Below are 21733 nucleotides of genomic sequence, written 5' to 3' on the forward strand. Positions count from 1 at the left end.
AAGGAGCGGAGAGCTGCAGCTGCGTGTGCCGGCGTCTCTGGGGAGGGAGACGCCGGCAAGCTCTGAGCGTCCTGCGGCTGCCAGTGAGCAGGAGATGCCGCGGTTCAGCGACCGCAGGCATAACAATGCCCCCTCCCCTCATGCCCCCTCTTCTTGGGTCCAGAGCGTAGGAGGTACTTCTTGATGAGAGTTGTGGCATTAACGTTCTCTTCAGGTTCCCAAGACCTCTCCCCAGCACCAAACCCTTTCCAGTCCACCAGATAGAAAGTCTTTCCTCCTACCATCTTGTAGTTGAGGATCTCCTTTACTTCAAAGACGTCAGAAGAACCGCTGGGAACAATTGCAGAACCAGAAGACTTACTGTAGTGGTGCAGGTTCAGACACTATACTTCACACCGGAACGTAAACACAATTACGGGATGCAGGATACGTACAACAGGATACAGCTAAGGAATCATTTGCAGAACAAACATGGCAAGACAGGACAACGCTCAGGCAAGAAGGAAGAGGCCAGAGATCTTTTATAGTCCAAGGTGCATATTGGGATTGGGGAGGGGAGAGCTGCAGCCGCGTGTGTGGGCGTCTTTGGGGAGGGCGACGCCGGCAAGCTCAGAGTGTCCTGCGGCTGCCGGTGAGTAGGAGATGCCGGCGGTCAGCGATCGCAGGCATAACAGCATTGAAATTGCAACTGTGTAAATGTATTTCTCTTTATTTTCTATAGTAGGTGGCAAAGAAACTATATTTTGAAACAAATTTCCTACATTGTATATTGAATAAATAATAGTGATTTGTATTGTGAAGTAAGAACTATACCCGTTACAATATTTTAGGAGCTGGTGATAACGATTAGGGGGTCTTATAATTTTATGTTTCACGTATTCTCTATTTGCATTTATTTTACTTCATACCATTCGTTACTCTCCATGCAGTGGTGCGTTGACCTTGTGTGACCTAGGGTGGTCTCTATCACTTAACAATCAGTGAATGAGATCTGCCCTATAGCAGATTGTGTGCCCGTTTCTGCGGCCTGTTTCTTTTGGTCATCCAGTGTCTCTGTGTGCTTTCTCTGAAGCTGTGCCAGTGTTTTCTTACAGTTCATTGCACATTGTGCCATTGTTGGAGCATTCTCTTTAGTTTACTTTGTCTACATAACTTCGATAGCATCTATCTCCGCAGCTGAGGATTCAGATGAACCTGGAACAAATAATTACCCAGCATGTACCATGTTATTATTCACAAGCATGTGGACTTGGCAGTACAGTTAGGGGCCCCTTTTTAAGCCTTTAAATCAGCTGGACATACACTTTTTCATCTTCAGCCATGCTTGAGGTTTGCTTCCTGCTGATGCCAGCCTGATATGTGCCAGCTTTACTGGGGAAGACAATAATGGAAGGATTGCCCTGATTGTTTTCAGATTTGAGCATAGAAATTTTAATGAAAATGGAGTTTTGTGAAAATACTGTACAGTTTCCTTCCATTTTACATTTAATAAATGTATTCTATATATCGAATGTCTGACTGTAATGCAATTTGCAATTTAGCAACATTACAATATAGATGAAAGCCTATTTTATTTTGTAGAATTTATGGGTACCCACACGTAGCGCATTTGTTCAGTATTTTCTGCAGCATGTAGCTTTTGCTGCAGATTTCACAGATTTCTACATTGAAAAGGGTGAAATTTGTAGTGAACATCCAGAAGAGAATGAGCATGCTGCGGTTTTGAAAAATTGTGGCACGGTCTAATTTCCGTTTAGAAAATGTTCAGCAGCATGTGGATGAGATTTGGTAAATTGCATCCACTTGCCTGTATGGCTGGGTTCACGCGAGCACATTACGTCCGTAAAGGACGGAACATATTTTGGCCGCTGGTACCGGACCGAACACAATGCAGGGAGCCGGGCTCCTAGCATCATAGTTATGTACGATGCTAGGAGTCCCTGCCTCGCTGCGGGACAACTGTCCCGTACTGAAAACATGATTACAGTACGGGACAGTTGTCCTGAAGCGAGGCAGGGACTCCTAGCGTCGTACATAACTATGATGCTAGGAGCCCAGCTCCCTGCAGTGTGTTCGGTCCGGTACTTGCGGCCGAATTACGTTCCGTCCATTACGGACCGAACATGCTCGTGTGAACCCAGCCTAACAGTCCTCCGCTGCAGGTTTTCTGCCCGCAAATCCAGACGGTAAATCGACAACAAATCTACTATGTGTGTGGGTGCATCGAACTGGCATCATAGTCGTCGTATCAAGACATTCCCATGATGACAAACTGATCAGGTATTTTTTTTCACGTAACAAATGCGTAGCTACAGTAGCTCAGCGATTGAAGTTTTCTGCATTTATGATTCTCTTTTGGACCTACGTTCCATTAAAGGACCTCGTTGAATAGAAGAAGTATGGAAGCAAGTAGCAAAGGGATTGCAGTCTATGACCTCAACACTTCTAATTTTCCTTTTTTATTATTTTCTATTTAACAAGAAACGGTAAAGAGAACCTTCAGGATTTATAACACAAAAACCACACGTGGATAACTTGGGAGATATAGGTTGGTATATTTCGCCAATAGAGCATGATGACATAGACGCATGGGCTCACAAAGGAAAGGGTTTAGTGTAGACATTTTGAGAAGATCATTACTGTAATCCTAGGTTTTCAGCAGATTTCATTTACGTCTTGCATACGTTCTCCGACAATGTATTTTTTTTTAAACGTTTTTGTCTGAAGAGGATAAAAATGTCATCTATTGTCTTGTGTGATTTGTAACCCACACAGTATGTGCCGTAGAGATTATAGGTGTTATTCAATGATGGATTCAGGAGGTTCAGGACAGGATTGAATTTGTCTGCCAAAGCCTTGCTTTGTTTGATGAAATCTCCGAATGAAAGCCTAGTTATGTGTTTTGCCTTCATTTTGGGCTTGGAGCTGTGCTAGAATATTTGAGGTGCATGAAATGGAGATGAATGCTTTACCACCCTTCCATTTGAAATGCATGGAAGCTTAAGGGAGTTGAGTACAAGCACTTTGGGGGGCCTTGTGCCTTTGTGTATGCTTTGTGGTGTGTGAATGAAAGATTTGTAAAATGTCATGGTTTTCTATTCTACTCCTTTCTGAATGAGTACCAGAACACATACTGTCCTAACCCAGTGTGATTATCTTTAAAGTTTTAGCGAGTTAGAGGGCTCTACTCCACTTAAAGGGGAAGGCAGAGTTTTTTTTTTCTTTGCCAGGTTTCATTGTCAATCCCTTAAACACTCAGTTTTCTGTGTGTGAGCAGTAAATTAGAATATTTAATGCAAAGCTTGAAGATGGCTAGTTTTTGACTAGCTGTATGTTCTCATTAGGTGTGGATTGTGTACTACAGATGTGTCCACTCTTACCTTTGCATGAATTTGGTTAAGGATACCAATTTATCATGAAACGAAGGCCTCGTGCACACAAACTTATTTCTTTCCTCCCGTAAATACGAGTCCTTTGTCGCACGTATTCGACCCGTATTCCACCAGTATGTACGGACCCGTGCCTGTAAATACGGGTCCGGTGTCACCAGTATTCCACCTGTATTTACAGACCCGTTTTCTCTCCACTAATTGGCAGCCACTTCTCTCTATCAGTGCTGGAAAGAGAGAAGGGGCAGCCCTTTCGGGCAGAGTTTCCGCAACGATTGAAAGTAAAAGAAGTTCATACGTACCATTGTCTTGGTGACGCGTCCCTCTTTTGACATCCAGTCCAACCTCCCTTGATGACGTGGAAGTCCATGTGACTGTTGCAGCCGGTCATTGGCCTGTGATTCGCTGCAGCGGTCACATGGGATGAAACGTCATCCCGGGAGGCCGGACTGGAGGAAGAAGCAGGTAAGTTAACTTTTAATACTATTACCTCCAGCAGTAGTCACTGTCCCGGGTGCTGAAAAAGTTACTGCCGATCAGTTAACTCTTTCAGCACCCTGGACAGTGACTATCCCCTGACGTCGCCTAGCAACGGTCCCGTAATTACGGGTGCACACACGTAGTCACCCGTAATTTACGGGAGCCCCATAGACTTCTATGGGCCTGCCCATACCGTTATTACGACCTGAAATAGGACATGTTCTATATTTTTCAACGGCACGGGCACCTTCCCGTAAGCATATGGGAAGGTACCCGTGGCCAATAGAAGTCTATGGGCCCGTAATTACGGACGTTTTTACGTACGTGTGCATGAGGCCTAATTCAATACAATATCGCAACATGCTAGCAAAATGCTTGACAAGCAATCCACATCACTACCACTGGGTGGCCACACAGACACATATAGCATAAACATCTCGTGACAAAGAATTGCAAAATCATTTGTTTTTTCAAAGGTGGTCATCTCATGCTACACATCTTAGTATACGTTGAGATAAGAGGAAAGTTAAGCAAAGAGACATCTGTATGCTGAAGACCACAATGTTTTCTTAAATATGTATAAATATTTTCATACTGTATGAGCGTATATACACTGCATTCCAAATTATTATGCAAATTTTATTTTTCGCTGATTTTCCTAGTCGATGCAAATGACAGTCAGTATAATCTTCAAGCCATCAACTGTTGGAGTGTAATGCGAATTTTATTGAACAAATCTCCTAATGATAACAGATTTTTTTTATAAGTAAAAAGCTCAAAATGCACTGTTTCACATTATTATGCACAACAGAGATCAAAACATTTTTAAAGGTTGTAAAGAGAACTAAAATGGTAATTTGTTGAATTTGCAGCATCAGGAGGTCATATTTACTGAAATCAAAAGCTCTTTCAATCAAAACAAAACTTAACAGGCCAAGTTACATGTTAACATAGGACCCCTTCTTTGATATCACCTTCACAATTCTTGCATCCATTGAATTTGTGAGTATTTGGACAGTTTCTGCTTGAATATCTTTGCAGGATGTCAGAATAGCCTCCCAGAGCTTCTGTTTTGATGTGAACTGCCTCCCACCCTCATAGATATTTTGCTTGAGGATGCTCCAAAGGTTCTCAATAGGGTTGAGGTCAGGGGAACATGGGGGCCACACCATGAGTTTCTCTCCTTTTATGCCCATAGCAGCCAATGACACAGAGGTATTCTTTGCAGCATGAGATGCTGCATTGTCATGCATGAAGATAATTTTGCTACGGTAGGCACGGTTCTTCTTTTTGTACCACGGAAGAAAGTGGTCAGTCATAAACTCTACGTACTTTGCAGAAGTCACTTTCACACCGTTAGGAACCCTAAAGGGGCCTACCAGCTCTCTCCCCATGATTCCAGCCCAAAACATGACTCCGCCACCTCCTTTCTGACGTCACAGCCTTGTTGGGACATGGTGGCCATTCACCAACCATCCACTACTCCATCCATCTGGACCATCCAGGGTTGCACGGCACTCATCAGTAAACAACACGGTTTGAAAATTAGTCGTCTTGTATTTCTGAGCCCACTGCAACCGTTTCTGCTTGTGAGCATTGTTTAGGGGTGGCCGAATAATAGCTTTATGCACACTTGCAAACCTCTGGAGGATCCTACACCTTGAGGTTCGCGGGACTCCAGAGGCACCAGCGGCTTCAAATACCTGTTTGCTGATTTGCAATGGCATTTTAGCAGTTGCTCTCCTAATCCTATTAATTTGTCTGGCAGAAACCTTCCTCATTATGCCTTTATTTGAACTAACCCGTCTGTGCTCTGAATCAGCCTCAAATTTTTTCACAGTACGATGATCACGCTTACGTTTTCTTGAAATATCCAATATTTTCATACGTAGTGAAATACCTTGCACAATTTCAAGCTTTTCGGCAGCAGAGAGATCCTTTTTCTTTCCCATATTGCTTGAAACCTGTGGCCTGCTTAATAATGTGGAACGTCCTTCTTAAGTAGTTTTCCTTTGATCTGGCACACCTGGCAAACTAATTATCACAGGTGTCTGAGATTGATTACAATGATCCAAAGAGCCCTAAGGGTATGTTCACACGGCCTATTTACGGACGTAAATCGGGCGTTTTTGCCCCGAATTACGCCCGAAAATAGCGCCTCAATAGCGCTGACAAACATCTGCCCATTGAAAGCAATGGGCAGACGTTTGTCTCTTCACACGAGGCGTATATTTACGCGCCGCTGTCAAATGACGGCGCGTAAATAGACGCCCGCGTAGAAGAAGTGACCTGTCACTTCTTTGGCCGTAATTGGAGCCGCTATTCATTGACTCCAATGAATAGCAGCGCTAATTACGGCCGTAATTGACGCGGCGTTCAAGCGCCTGCACATGCCGGTACGGCTGAAATTACGGGGATGTTTTCAGGCTGAAACATGCCCGTAATTTCAGCCGTTACGGACCCCCGCCGTGTGAACATACCCTAAGACACAATACCATCCATGAGTTTAATTGAAAAACTAATAATTTAATGTTTATGACACTTAAATCCAATGTGCATAATAATTTGGAACACGGTGTATATCCGGAATTTAGGAGAGATAGCTTTGGGCTATAAAGCTATCTAATGTGTATAGCCAGATTTAACGGGTTCTCATGACGACAACACCTAACCATATACCCTGTTAGTTCATATAGACGTCATAGAGGGTGTCCCCTGCTCTACTGGATGTGCCAGAATGGAAAGCCGCTCTCTAATACCTGCTCTGGGGAACTCGGCACGTCGTGCATGCATCAAAGCAGTCACTTCATGGGAAGTGTATGTCTAGACGAGGTCTCACCCAGCGATAACCGCCACACCGACTTTACTTTTTAAAAGGGGTTGTCTTCGTGAGACAACTTCTTTAACCAGTTCAGGACCGGGCTATTTTCAGCCTTCAGGACCAGACACCGTTTCGCCATTTTTACCACACGTTAGTTAAATGGCTATAACTTTTTTATGTGTTGGGCTAGCAACGTGATTTTTGCAATGTTTTTTTCTGTAGACAATTCAGATTTCTTTTTTTTAAATCATTTTTATACACATCCTTTTTGCTATTTTAGAATTTTTAGACTTAAAGTTTGAAAATAATAGTAAAAAAATAAGCTTTTTAACTTTTCAGCTATTTTTTTTTTTTGGCAATAACCATAGTTTTACCCTAAAATAAACCTTTTATTTGTGATCATCGTCTACCGTAAATTTTAATATATTACATGTCTATATTAGGGTAATTGGATCAGGGCTAGCGTTACGACAATGATTGGCAGGGGGGGGGGAACGTTTTTTTTGGGGGTGGGTATTTTCTGGGTATTTTATTATTTTTTTCTGCACTTTACTTTACTTTTATTTTTTTATTACTATGGTCTGTCACTCAAAGGTCAAAAAAGACCTTTGGGCCTAACGCAGCTCTGAGAGGACGCGTTGTCAGAGTTGAGCAGCTGCTCAAATCCATCTCATCAATTACACTGAGGCGTCTACGTCCTTTTTTCTCGCCTGTCAAACCCACCTGAACTCTGTCATAGACTGGTTGGAAGACCAAGATAACAGAGGGCGACGCAATAATTTGCGCTTGAAAGTCTTATCCGAATCGATACCTGATAAGTCCCTGTATACCTCGATCAAACAAATTTTAACTCAAATATTCGGAGATAATTACCGGGACGAAATCAGCATGGAGAGGGTCCACAGGGCTCTAAGAGCCAAACCTAAATTCCAAGAACCTCCTCGTGACGTTATTTGCCGACTTTTCTTCTCAAGGGTCCGAGATGACATCTTGAAACATGCGAGAACCTGTGACCCCCTCCTGTGGGAAGGATCGAGAGTTTTTGTTTACCAGGATTTGTCGAGAGCCACGTTATCCAAGCGCCAAATTCATAAACCCTTTACTGAGGCTCTCAGACGCAACAATATTGCATACAGGTGGCTATTCCCTTTCGGCATCGCCTTCATGACTGAAGGCAAAAGCTATCTGATTCACAAGCATGTGGACCTGGAGGGTGCACTGGTGGCCTTAGGAATCCCCGACTTGGAAGTTCCGGACTGGGCTGCGGTTCAAAATCTGACCAATTTACCATCAATACCTCCTCACGCACTGGGAGACTGTCAATTCACACAAGATGGCCAAGAATCGTAAAAGATCTGTAAAATTGACACCTAGAAGAATCTCCATGGACGCTACCTGAACTACTGGACTTCAGCGGGCACCTGTCGGTCCCCATATCCTTTTTTTATACTATGGTTCTTTATTTACTTATAAAAAAGGTAGTAAAGCGTAACTGCTTATACAATTACGTTATATGCATTCTGCGGGTTAACACCCCATATCGGTTGCATTACATTGTTAGACCACTACATAATTACCTCTATTGTAATTTTATATGGCACTATTGCATAGAGTTTTCTAAAACTACTATTTTGGATTGTCGATCTGAGATGTACTGTTTATATGGTACATACTTTGCCTACCTCCAGGCTATTTTGTTTTGTTATACCAGTTTTAATCCTGTGTTTTACATCTATTGAGATGATTTTGTACCCGCTGAGAAACTGATGCCCTCACACAATAATGTGATGTCTTTGCTTGCTGTCCTCCAGCTGTTTTCTTCTCACCCCTCTGCCATCGGGTCATCTGGTGGTCCTACTCCTTTTTCTTCACCCCTTATACTTATCTATGACCAGTTCTGATATTTGTGTAACCTCCCTCAACACCAAAGGCCTGAATGACCCCAGGAAAAGGAGTCAAATCTTAGCGCTCCTGAAAAAAAGAGAGGGCTGATGTCATTCTTTTACAGGAAACCCACTTTAAACCACTCAAACTACCCACTCTCTCACATTATTATTACAATTCATGGTTCATAGCACTCGTCCTTCCTCCTCCTCTAGGGGGGTTAGCATAGCCTTTAAGAAAAACATACCCTATATCCACTCAATATGACCCGGATGGCAGATTAGTTTTCATTAAGGGAACTCTTGCTGGCTCACCTATCTCCTTTGCTAATTTATATGCTCCAAACCAGGGACAATCTCAGTGGTTAATCAAAACGTTAAATTTATTTAAAGATTTTGCAGAGGGACTTTTAGTGGTGGGGGTAGATTTTAATGTTTCACTAGATCCCTTGCTTGATACGTCCTCCACCAGACCAACTACTGCGCATTCCTCCCTCAAAAGAATAAGGAGCTGCCTCCAACACCTAAACTTGATAGATGTTTGGCGACTTCACTTCCCCACAACCAAAGATTACACCTTTTATTCCCATGCCCATGGGACCCATCATAGGATAGATTATCTCTTTATTTCCAGTAGACATCTGCCCATAGCGACTGTCCCTCGAATAGGTTTGATGACCCTATCTGACCACGCCCCCATTTCCCTCAACATCAATTTGGAGAATCTACCCCCCCAAGGCATGGACTTGGTCTTTGAATGAAACCCTCTTAGATGATCCCCGCAATGTAACATCCCTGTCTAACTATCCTGGATAAAGTGGCTGACACAATTCAGAGAGTTACGAAACAAACCCTCCCCCTTGGAGCTCCCCTTGTCCTCCTCTGGGCTCCATCACAAAACTTCTGCCTGAAACGCAGTGATCTGATTACTTAAATGATTACGGTAGCCAATCGACCGAACCTCCAACTTTCCGTGAATGGTTAGATAAGATTGGCTCCGTTTGCAGGATGGAGGAGCACTTGAGCTGGGAACTCAGAAAGCATGTTCTTTGTCTGAAGGTGTGGACACCATGGCTAACTTTCCGTGCCTCTATCCCTTCCCCCTCCCTGGGCTGCCCCTAGTGATCTTTAGTTGGTAGCCAAAATTGAACACCTTATGATTACACAGGTTCCCTCCAAATATGAAGACCCTAACATTATTCCTCTTACTCTCAAACTATGTATTTCATCAGATTTCTCTCATACATTCTTATTGATTTAATTTTTTCATACTGTGACACAGGTACCTTGTATATAGTTACTAATGTTTATATTCTAATGCTTCTCGTCCTGTATTATCATTCTTGCAAGGAACTTCGGCCTGCGTACCGTAAGCTTCCCCTCCTGTTCCCCATGATCTGTGAAGGATGTTCTTTTTGTTATTCATCTTCAATAAAACAAAGATTTGATAATAAAAAAAATAGACCTTTGGGGGACTTTATATATTTTTTCCCACTGTAACTGGGGCTGCAAATCAGCCCTCTCATAGTGACTATTGTCACTAATAGGGCTGTGCTGGGTCTAGTAAGACCAAGCAGCAGTCTGCCACTAACGGCACCCGGCGATCATGTGACCAGTTACATGATCACCGGAACCAATAGTTAATACCTGCGCCATAAATAGTCTATAGCGCGGGTTTTAAGGACCCTGACTGCTGGCCGTAAATACACCGTTAATACCAGTTAAGTCATGGAGAAAATTATGATTGCCAAAAAAAGGGATTGACAGCTATCTCTCACACACACTCAAAATCATTAATAACAAGTTACACTTAGGCCCTGTTCACACTGAGTTTTTTTAACACTTTTTTTGATGCGTAAACCGCGTCGGGCAATGCGCCAAAAAACATCCAAAAAAAACGCCTCGCGGCAAAAAGCGACATGACCTATCTTGTGGCGGTTTCCGCCTCCAAAACCCCATTGCAATCAATGGGAGACAGAAATAAAACGCCTCGACGCGTGTTTTGACGCATTTTGGCAAACCACTGTGCACAAAACGCATAGAGCAGATTTTACAGGCGTAATTTTCCGCCTGCAAAAAACTGTGTGAGAACAGGGCCTTAATCTTTTTCCAAAAGCCTTTACGTCAATCTGTTCAGCTCCTCCTGCTCTATAACATGCTGCTTATGGATGGTATGATCAACGTGACAGGTTCCCTTTAAGGTGTTTGAATCAAAGCAGAGAACTTATGTGCGAAAATGAAAGGAGAACCATAAAAGTAATTTTTTAACCTTGTCATGTTTACCACTATTCGCATTGTGTACAATTTCTCTATTTTGTTAATTGGCTTATTTCGCTTCAAGGCTGCACACTCCATTCATTTTAATATGGAGCAAAGTAAAAGGAGACCTAAAGCATTGTGTAGGAGTGTACTCACTGGTGAGGAGGATTGGCAAGTGTAATGTGAGCTAGTAGGCTTGTAGAGACCGTGACCGGGCTGCAGCTCTACTGTATCTGTAGCATGGCAGATTATGATAACTATCTGGCTAATTATAAAAAAAATGGTGGTGAGGGTCCGCCACATTTTTCATAACCAGCCAGATACTACGCAGCAGCAGCGTCACCACGGTGAAAAGGCCCACGGTATTTGGGCTTTCCCAGCCTGATAATACCAGCCCTCGGCTGCTCCAGTGCCTGACTATCATTACAGATGGTCTGGTACTTTAGTCATACCTGGCTCTTCCCGGTACCCCTGGTGGCGGTGAGTACTGGGGTAAAAAATGGGAGGATAGTTATAGCCTTTTCACCAGCTAACACTAAGCCCCGCCTTAGTAATGGACGCTGTCAATCCGACAGGGGCCATTACTAAGGCAGTAGTAATAAAGTTATAAAAAAATCAGACATTGAAAAAAATATTTTATTGAAACCCTCGTTAACCATTTTATTAAAAATATAAATAAACGCCTTCATCGAAGTAGTCCAACAACTGAACCTGTAAAAAACCAAAACTTTAGTAACACATAAAGCGAAACAACTATTATACTTACCTTTCCTGGGTCCAGCGCTGGAGCTGCAATATCAGCCGGCTGTCCTCTGCGACGGTAAAATAAGCAGTGACAGCTCTTTCATTGGTTAGTTTACGTCACGTGGTCCCAGGTTGTCCCCGGGTCATTGGCCTACTCTTAAAAGTAGGCCAATGAACTGAGGTAACCAGGCACCATGTGATGTAAATTCATTAATCGCTGCTTAGTTTACTGATGCTTGTAAGGGGCACAGGATCACCTGATCTACTCCAAAATTGTATTGTACTATTGTACTTAAAAGGGTTTTCCCATCAGGGACATTTATGGCATATCCACAGGATATGCCATAAATGTCAGATAAATGCGGGTCCCACCCCTAGAACCTGCACCCATCTCTAGAACGGGGATCCCCTAAATACCGTTCTACCTTTCTGCAGCCCCGCTGCCACTTATGGTTTCCGACCAATTAAGGCCCCATGCACACGACCGTGCTCTCAATCACGGCCGGCCGCCGACTGACAGCCGCATTTGTATGGGAGCACGGCCCGCAAAATGCAAAAGAACGGACGTGTTCCATAATTTCCGGAACATTTCCACGGCACGGACACCCTTCCGTAGTGCTACGGAAAGGTGTCCGCGTTCAATGAAAGTGAATGGGTCCATTTTTGCGGACCACAATTGCGGTCCGCAAAAACTGAGATTTTTTTACGGTCATGTGCATGGGGCCTAAGTAGAAATCAGCATAGCTCGCTGAGCTACGCTGTGTCCGTAACTCCCTTAGAAGTGAATGGCAGTTACGTTACCTGACTGCCATTCACTTCTATGGGAGTTACGAAAAAATTTCCACGAGCTGTGCTGTTTTCTACTTACATGGTCGGAAATCACAAGTGGCAACGGGAACACAGAAAGGTAGAACGGGGTTTAGGGGGCATCATTCTAGAGATAGGTGCGGGTCCCAGAGGTGGGACCCGCATCTATCTGACATTTCTGCTATATCCTGCGGATATGCCATAAATGTCCCTGATGGGAAAACCCTTTTAAGTACAATAGTGTGTGCCCCCCTTCTCCTATGAGTGACCTGACAGCGAGTCAGTCAGGTCATATAGTTCATTTCCTTTAGAAAAACATAATATATGTACAGATGTATGTGTACGTACGTGTATATTTGTGTGTGTTTTTATATATATATATATATATATATATATATATATATACATACCGCATGGAGAGCATTGTGTCAACTATAAATCTCCTCTCCAGGGATTGCGTGATGGCATCAATAGACCTAGAGGGTGCTTACTACCACGTACCCATATGTCGTCGTCATCATCATCAAAAATATCTGAGGGTAGCAGTGACACTCAATGGGTCCTTACTTCACCTACAATACAGAGCCCTCCCCTTTGGCATCTCAGAAGCCCCAAGGGTATTTTCAAAACTAATAGAGGAAATGACCTCTTACATCAGGACGAACGACATCCTACTGATCCCGTACCTGGACGATTTTTTGTTGGTCGCAGAAATAGCTCAAACCTTGACCCTACAAATACAAATAGTTTGCGCTATACTAGCAAAATTAGGATGGAACATAAATTTTAAAAAATCTAATTTAAACCCATCAAAAATATGCGTATTCTTAGGAACTCTGCTAGACTCCTCCAAGCTGATGTCCTTCCTTCCAGAAGACAAAATCAATCCCCTGATAGACAGAATATCAGAGATCTACCTAGGCCATATGACATCTTTCAGGAAAGTTATGTCTGTCCTGGGCCTCATGACATCATGCATCCCAGCTGTACTATGGGCTCACTTCAGGTCCAGGGCCCTACAGTGGGACATTTTAAATCAGTGGGACAGGTGCAGTCTCCCTAGACCAACCCCTACACATCTCATGAAATCAAGGCTGTCTCTCAGATGGTGGTTGAACATGGAGAACCTCATGCGGGGTATTCCATGGAAGTTAACCCCTACTTTCAACATTACCACAGATGCGAGACCTTGGGGGTGGGGAGCTCATTACGACTCCTCTTTTCTTCAGGGTCAGTGGGATCAACGGACCATTCAGAAATCCTCCAACTTCTGGGAACTGGCGGCAGTTCTTCAGGCCTTGAAGAGATCCATGCCAGCAATTTCAGGTCGACACTTAAAGATCTATTCCGACAATACGACCACAGTTTCTTATATAAATCGGCAGGGGAGTACAAGATCGGCCTCGCTGATGGACTTATCCTCACAGATCTTTTTTCCGGCAGAACACCACCTATTGACCCCATCAGCTGTCCATCTGAAGGGAAAAGACAACCAGGTGGCAGACTTCCTAAGCCGAGAAAGGCTTTGCCAATCAGAATGGTGCCTGAATACAGCAGTATTTCAGAAAATTGTCCTCAAATGGGGGACCCCATCAATAGATCTATTTGCGTCCAGGGAAAACAGAAAGACCCAAAGATTCTTCTCCCTAAACTCTTTACACCACCCAACAGCAATAGACGCATTCTCCCAGTATTGGAGTCCAGAGAGGGGTTACGCCCCCCCCCCCCCCCCCTGAACCTCCTCCCAAGAGTAATAAGAAAGGTCAGAGAAGACAAGGCCAGTGTGATATTAATAGCCCCCTTCTGGCCAAAGAGACCATGGTTCACGTGGTTGAGGAAAATGTCTTCAGACCAACTATGGATTCTCCCGAACATGTCAGATCTCCTATATCAGGGCCCAGTAATACACCCAGACATTCAGAAACTCCATCTGACAGCCTGGAAACTGAAAGGATAATCCTCAGGCAAAGAGGATTCTCAGAATCCGTCATTTCCACCTTACTAGCCAATAGGAAACCAGTTACCTCAAAAATATATCTGAGGTCCTGGAAAGCATTCTTGAATTTTACAGGCAAGGATATTAATCCTTTAACCAAACCAGATATCCCTTTAATATTGGATTTCCTCCAGGCAGGATTAAATAAAAACCTTAGGCCTAGTACGTTAAAGGTTCAGATTTCTGCTTTAAGTTCCTTCTTTAATTAAAAATTAGCAGAACACCCCTGGATCAAGAGATTCCTAAATGCTGCCTGCAGGACTTAAACCCCAAATAAGATCCCCAGTTCCTCACTGGGACTTAAATCTCATTCTCCAGTCTATGATAAATCCACCATTTGAACCAATAGACTCTCTCTATCCTTGAAAATGCTGACACTCAAAATGACATTCTTGTTAGCCATTACATCAGCCCGTAGAGCGAGTGAGATTCAGACCCTCTCTGCCTTCCCTCCACATACCCTACTGTTAGACGATAGAGTCATCTTAAAAACCTTACCAGGATTTCTCCCTTTCATTTAGACCAAGATATTGTTCTTCCCTCCTTTTGTGATTCCCCAAAAAAATCAGAGGGAACAACAGTTTAACTGCCTAGACGTAAGAAGATGCCTAGTCAGTACCTAAATATTACCCAGGATCTAAGATCCTCAGACAATTTGTTTGTCCAGTTTCAGGGTCATAACAAGGGTTCGGCAGCCAGTAGAGCCACTATAGCAAGGTGGATTAAGCAGGCCATACAATTAGCCTACATAAATCAGAAGCTCAAACCCCCAGAGTTTTTCGGAGCTCACTCCACCAGGGCTGTGTCCATTTCGTGGGCAGAGAGAGCAGAGGCATCTCTAGACATGGAGTTCTCCTCACACCTTTTTCAAGCACTACCGATTACAACTGCATACAGCCTCTGACTTGGCCTTTGGTAGAAAGGTGCTACAAACTATGGTCCCACCCTAAAAATACTGATTTCTATTTTACATCTTCAGGGGTGCTGACATAGGTGAAAGGGTAAAAGATTGATTACTTACCGGTAATTGGTTATTCAAGAACCTATGACAGCACTCCGCTGTTACCCTCCCTATGGTTTGTGGCAGATGAGCCCTCATAAGGTAGATCGCTAACCTAAATTCAAAGGGATTCTTTGTAAATATTGTATATATAAAGGTCTAAGGGAATTTCACTAGGAAGGTGCAAAAAAACAAAACAAAAACAAAACAACAATATAAACTAAACTATTTCTCATCCTGAGTTCTTTATAAAGACTGGGTGTGTGGAGAGGTGTGTCCCTTTTTATATCCTCAGGTTTCCTGTCCAGCGCATGGGACGTCTCTCCAGGGGTGCTGTCATAGGTTCTTGAAAAACCGATTACCGGTAAGTAATCAATATTTTTAAATTTTTCTTCTGAGATGCAAAATTTGGGGTTTTCATTAACTGTTCGCTATACTCATCAACATTAAAAGAAAAAAATGCTGGAAATAGATCACTCTGTGTTTAATGAATCTATGTAATATGAGTTTCACTTTTTGAATTGAATTACTGAAATAAACTTTTTGATATTCTAATTTATTGAGAAGGACTAGTATGTATGTGTGCATATATACACAGTCGAGTCACATTATTATGACCACCTCCTACTTTCGATGTCGGCAGCGTGTAGTCCATGAAGGAAGTGATGTGTCATGGGATAGCTTGGTGGGTACATAAGGTGTGCGATAGGCTGTCTGAACACATATCGCTCGTTGTTGCCATAGGTAAAAGATTTCTCAGAGTTGCGGAAAGGGATGATTATTGGTTTTCGGGCCAAGGGTGGCAGTATTTCTCAAACAGCGCAGTTTGTGAACTGTTCGTGTGCTGCTGTGGTGAAAGTGTATTGTGAGTGGACAAATGGCACCTTTTGTGAATAACCGACGTGGAACCTGCAGAGCACCACGTGCCATTAATGTGAGAGGTTAATGTCGGCTACGAAGGTGCACGAAGGCCAAACGACACGCTACAGTGGAGCAACTCACCATGAAAAACAACCAGGGGGCTACCAGACGTGTGTCTAAAACAACAGTTCAGCAAACCCTACTGCGAATGGGCCTCCGAATCAGACGGATGGTCACTGTTTCTTTCCTAACAAAGGTGCATTGGAAAAAAAGGCTTCGATTTGCACGGCAGTATCTTAATTGGACCACCAATGATTGGCAAAGGGTTGCCTTCTCTGATGAGTCACGTTTTCTGCTTCATTGAACGGATGGAAGTTGGCGTGTCAGGCGAGAAACATCAGAGAACAAGAGAAAAAACACCCTGCAAGCATTGCTGGAGGAACACAAGCTGGTGGCTGCATTGTTATGGTCTGGGGAATATTTTCATGGCATTCTCTGGACCCATTTATCCATGTGGAAGGCACTCTGAACCGATTTGGGTATGAATCCATCATTGCAGATCACGACCACTCATACATGCTGTTTGTCTTCCCTGGGGCAGATGGAATCTTCCAGCAAGACAATGCGACATGTCACACGGCTAGAAGTGTCTGACAGTGGTTGGAAGAGCACGACCAAGACTACCGAATACTTCCCTGGTCCCCTAATTCGCCCCAAGTGATCATCTTTGGGACCACCTCGATCATCTTGTTCGCCCTATGGATCCCCCTCCATGCACCTTCCAGCAAATGTGGCATACACTGCAGTCAGAATGGCTCCAGATACCTCAGACAACCTACCAGCAACTCATTGAGTCACTCCCAGCCCATCCAGTGATGGCAGCTCTCAGCACTTGTCTGTCTTCACCCTTGCCTTGCATAAGACGTCTGTAGAGAAAATATATGCTGGGGAGAGATTGCAGTAGGAGATTCTGCAACCTGATTAGTTAAGCTCTTGTGTTAGCTCATGACTTGAAATCCCCACATCATGGGAAATAAGGGAACTGTTTTTGCCTCAGTTCCCTTAGTTGATGTCTCACACAGAAGTGTTTTATATGTAGTCTCTGATATGCGGCCGGATCTTGGGCTAGGAAGAAGATATCTGCATAATATAGGTATCGTCGGAATGGTAGTAAAAGGCTCTAGTCAGCTGTGCAAAAATGATTTTTAGGCAATGTCATTGGAGGTACGCTTTAAAGCCACCTGCCTAATATTCTGTAGGTCCCCCTTGTGCCGCCAAAACAGCACTGAGCCGTCGAGGCATGGACTCCAGAAGACCTAAAGGTGGTCTTTGCCACCAAATCCTTTTAAGGGCAGTAAATCCTTTGAAGTGGTTGCCCCGAACGAAAATGATCACCTATCCACAGTATAGGTGATCATTTTCTTATAGCTGGGGCCCTACCACTGAGACCCCAACTGATCGCGAGAACGGGGTTCCGCACCCCTAGAACCTCCTCACTGCAGCCCCGTTCACTGCGGGGCTTTAATGAAACAGGAATCGAACATGTGCCCGCCGCTCCATTTAATGTATATGGGACTTACGGAAACAGCCGAGCAATGTATTTAGCTTTTTCAGTCATTCCCAGCCTGACCACTGCTTCCTTCTAATTTCCTCTTCACTGCTGTCGAGCAGTGAGGAGAAATGGGGAGTTCGGGACCCCCCTTTTCTCGTGATAGGTGGGGGCCCCAGCAGTGCGGCCCACGAGCGGTCAGGCAATTAACAACTATCCTGTGGATAAGTGATAATTGTCGATTCTGGGAATACCCCTTTGTCCTGTAAGTTGTTAAGTGCGGCCCCCATTGATTGAACTTCTTTTTTCCAGCACATCCCACAGATGCTTGGTTGGTTTGATATCTGGGCAACTTGGAGGCCAAGTCAACACCTTGAAATCTTTGTCATGTTTTTCAACCATTACTGGAAACTATTTTTGCAGTGTGATAGGGTGTATTATCCTGCTGAAAGAGGCCACTGCCATTAGGGAATACCATTGCCATGAAGGGGTTTACTTGGTATTCAACAATGTTTAGGTAGGTGGTACTTGTCAAAGTAACATCCATATGACCACCAGGACTCAAGGTTCCCCAAAGAATGTTACCCAGATCATCTTACTGCCTCCGCTGGATTGCCTTCTTCTCATCCTTTCCCAGGTAAGTGGTGCACACGCAGCCAACTGTCCACATGATATAAAATATATTTTGATTCATCAGACCAGGCCACCTTCTTCCATTATTTCCTAGTCCAGTTCTTTGCTCACGTGTCCATTTTAGGCACCTTTTGGCAGCTACTAACCACTGTATACCAAGAACAACTCACAAGACCTGCCATTTTGGTCTGCGTCTTCACAGCCACTAACGCAGCAAGCAGCGATGCACTGTGTTCTGACACCTTTCTATCATAGTCAGCATAAACTTTTTCAGCAATTTGTACTACAGTAGCGCTACTGTGGGATTGGGCCAGATAGGCTAGTCTTGGTCGCCTATGACCCCGTTATTCTTCCTTGGACACCTTTTGGAATCTACTAACCACTGTATACCAAGAACACCTCACAAGACCTGCCATTTTGGAAATTCTCTGACCCGTCGTCTAGCCATCATAATTTGGCCCTTGTCAGTTTCTCAGATTTTTGCACTTGCCATTTTCCTGCTTCCAACACATCAACTACAAGAACTGACTATGCATTTGCTGCCTAATATATCCAACTACTTAAACAGGCAACATTATAACAAGTTAATCACTGTTATTCCCTTCACCTGTCAGTGGTTTTAATGTTATGACTGATTGGTGTGTGTATATAAATTTTTATTATTTTTCTTGAATATAAAAAGAAAAGTTGATTCCCGAAACGTAGAGCAGTCAAAGTAAACTAGATATATTTTAGGTATTACAAGTTATCTGACTACTGGAAAGAGATTTTTGATTTATATGTTTCATGAAACGTGAGACACTTTTTAACTGTCTTAAGCTTGACGTCTTTTTCCGCTGTGATTCTGTAACCCCTTGTAGAACACTTCCCATACATGACCCCTGTTCCCTCCTCAGTATGAAGTGGAAAAATAAAGCAAATACTCATTCACTGACCTGCAGATTTGGAACAGCACATACTAGATACGACTTGTCTCCACTTGAGCTTAACTCATAAAACATAAAAAGGGCATATTTTGGAATAATTTTTTGGCCACAGAAGACTGTGAAGGGTGACTGCTGATGAATGAACTCTCCCCAGAGCAGACATCTTGTATTGTTACTGCAGTTGAAGAGGAAATGAATTTGTATTTGTCCTTGATATGACAAGGTGATTGGATCAGGTTTAGTTGATATTAGACCTTAGGACATATGTATTAAAATTAATAAAACGTGCTCTAAATGATCTGGGGAAATCCTTTTTTTTTTGTCGGTTTGGGAGCTGTTGAGTTGATTTCTGCAATGAAGCATCACATTTGTAATTTTAAAGTTATTCCAGAATGCTGAGTTATATGGTGAATGATATATAACACTAATAATGACAGGATATGTGAAGTAATAGGAATTTTCTCATATGTCTGTTAAAGTTCAGACATGCATACGGGTCAGCAGTTATTTAAGACTTAATAAATATTATTTTAATGTATTGAAGTTTATGTATTTTTGCCTTAAACGCAACCTATCACTGTGACATACCTATTAAATAAGGGCATAAGTATAACAACTTAAAACAGGTATGTTTGTGGGTACAATTACACCCACTAAGCCCTCAAAGTGCCATACGGGGGCTGAACAAAAGCGGTTCCTGGTTCAGTGGAGTCATACGATCTATAACAGGAACCCACTTAGCCAGTCAGTAGCATTGTAAAGGAACCTGTAATGCAATCTTTGACTCCTGTTTGTGAAGGGCACTTCTGGGGATCCTTTTTCTTAAGCCCCCTACCCAACTTGGCACTTTAGGACGCTATTTAGTGAATACAGTAACCCTCGCTTGTATAACTTTATTAGGGCCTGATGCTTATGATCACATTAACTTGAGCGTGAATTACTGACATTGAGAGCGGCCCAGAAGACACGCCAGGACAAGAAATCGGATAGAAATCAATCTACAGGGCTCCAACCATGAGAGTCACTTGGCAAGATTAAGCAGGACTCTGTTTCATGATTGAAAAGAGTGAGCACATAACAATTTTACTTTTTTGTTTACTAACTGATCCTGGTAGATTAGAAAAGCAAGTAACTTTTTAACAATTTATCCTTACTTTCCATCTGTTGATTTATCTGTCAATTACAAAGTATCTTTTGCAACCCTTTATGTCAATCTGATCCCACAATTCGACTACCTGTGTACCTGTTCTGGCAGGTTAAACTGCTATTGCCGAATTGCAATTTATTATTATGATGATGTTTCCATTGACGGCCATATAATTCAGTGGGAACTCCTCCTTAACATTGACCCCAAAACTAGATCAGAGATGCAGCATACTGCACATTCTGGACTACGTCGTGATAGATTAGAATTAAGCTGGCGAACATTTTAATACAACATTTCAAAACACACTGAAATACACTGGCCAGAATCCGAAACAGTCCGTAAAAATGGTCTAGTGGAAAGTTTAAAAATCCTGAACAGTGTATAGGAAGTAGAATACCTATGAAGACATATATAGACAACAATACTAGAAGTGTAAATAACCATAGTACAAATAAAGCACTAACCAATATCAAAAAAATATATCTTTATTTGGCAAATATTGAAAAATATTTTTCAAGGGCTAAAAAAAGTTTGAAAAAGCTGACGGCGAAACGTACGTCGGGGTGTGGTCTGTGGTTGACTCATTTAGGTGCAGACATGCAGAATATGGGTTGGTATTTGACATGGATCTGATCCTGATTTTATATAATGGATTAGTCTCTCTGACACTGTCATTTGTATTTTTTGTCCAGTGTGTACATATTTAGTGTACCGTTAACTGTTGAGGGATTCTTGTACAGTATTGTCAATACCTTGACAATACACTGTTTGATTCCATGGATGTATAATATGATACATTTGTTGCTCCTAGATACCACTACCACATTTTTATTATGTGTTGTTTTATATTGTATGTGATGGTCTATGTATGTTTTTAAATATTTTCCAAATAAAGATATTTTTTTGATATTGGTTAGTGCTTTACTTGTTCTATGGTTATTTACACTTCTAGTATTGTTGTCTATATATGTCTTCATAGGTATTCTATATCCAGTATTGACGTATATGCATGTTATTGCTGAAACAGGTTTTCTGTCTGGCCTGGACTTTATAGGTATTAGGCTGGGTTCACACACACTATTTACGGACGTAATTCGGGCGTTTTAGCCCCGAATTACATCCGAAAATGCGGCTCAATAGCGTCGGCAAACATCTGCCGATTCATTTGAATGGGTCTTACAATGTTCTGTTCCGACGGTCATTTTTTTTTTACGCCCCGCTATCAAAAGGCGGGGCGT

At 42.8% G+C, this 21733-nt stretch overlaps 1 protein-coding gene across 2 annotated transcripts in view; it reads left to right on the forward strand.

Annotated features, from left to right (window-relative positions):
- Nucleotides 1-21733, forward strand: part of ERCC6L2 (ERCC excision repair 6 like 2) — a 147465-nt gene that overhangs the window by 11448 nt on the left and 114284 nt on the right. The gene's annotated exons all lie outside the window — the stretch shown is intronic.

The sequence above is a fragment of the Rhinoderma darwinii genome, chromosome 1 (assembly GCF_050947455.1).
Source record: "Rhinoderma darwinii isolate aRhiDar2 chromosome 1, aRhiDar2.hap1, whole genome shotgun sequence".
NCBI lineage: Eukaryota > Metazoa > Chordata > Amphibia > Anura > Rhinodermatidae > Rhinoderma > Rhinoderma darwinii.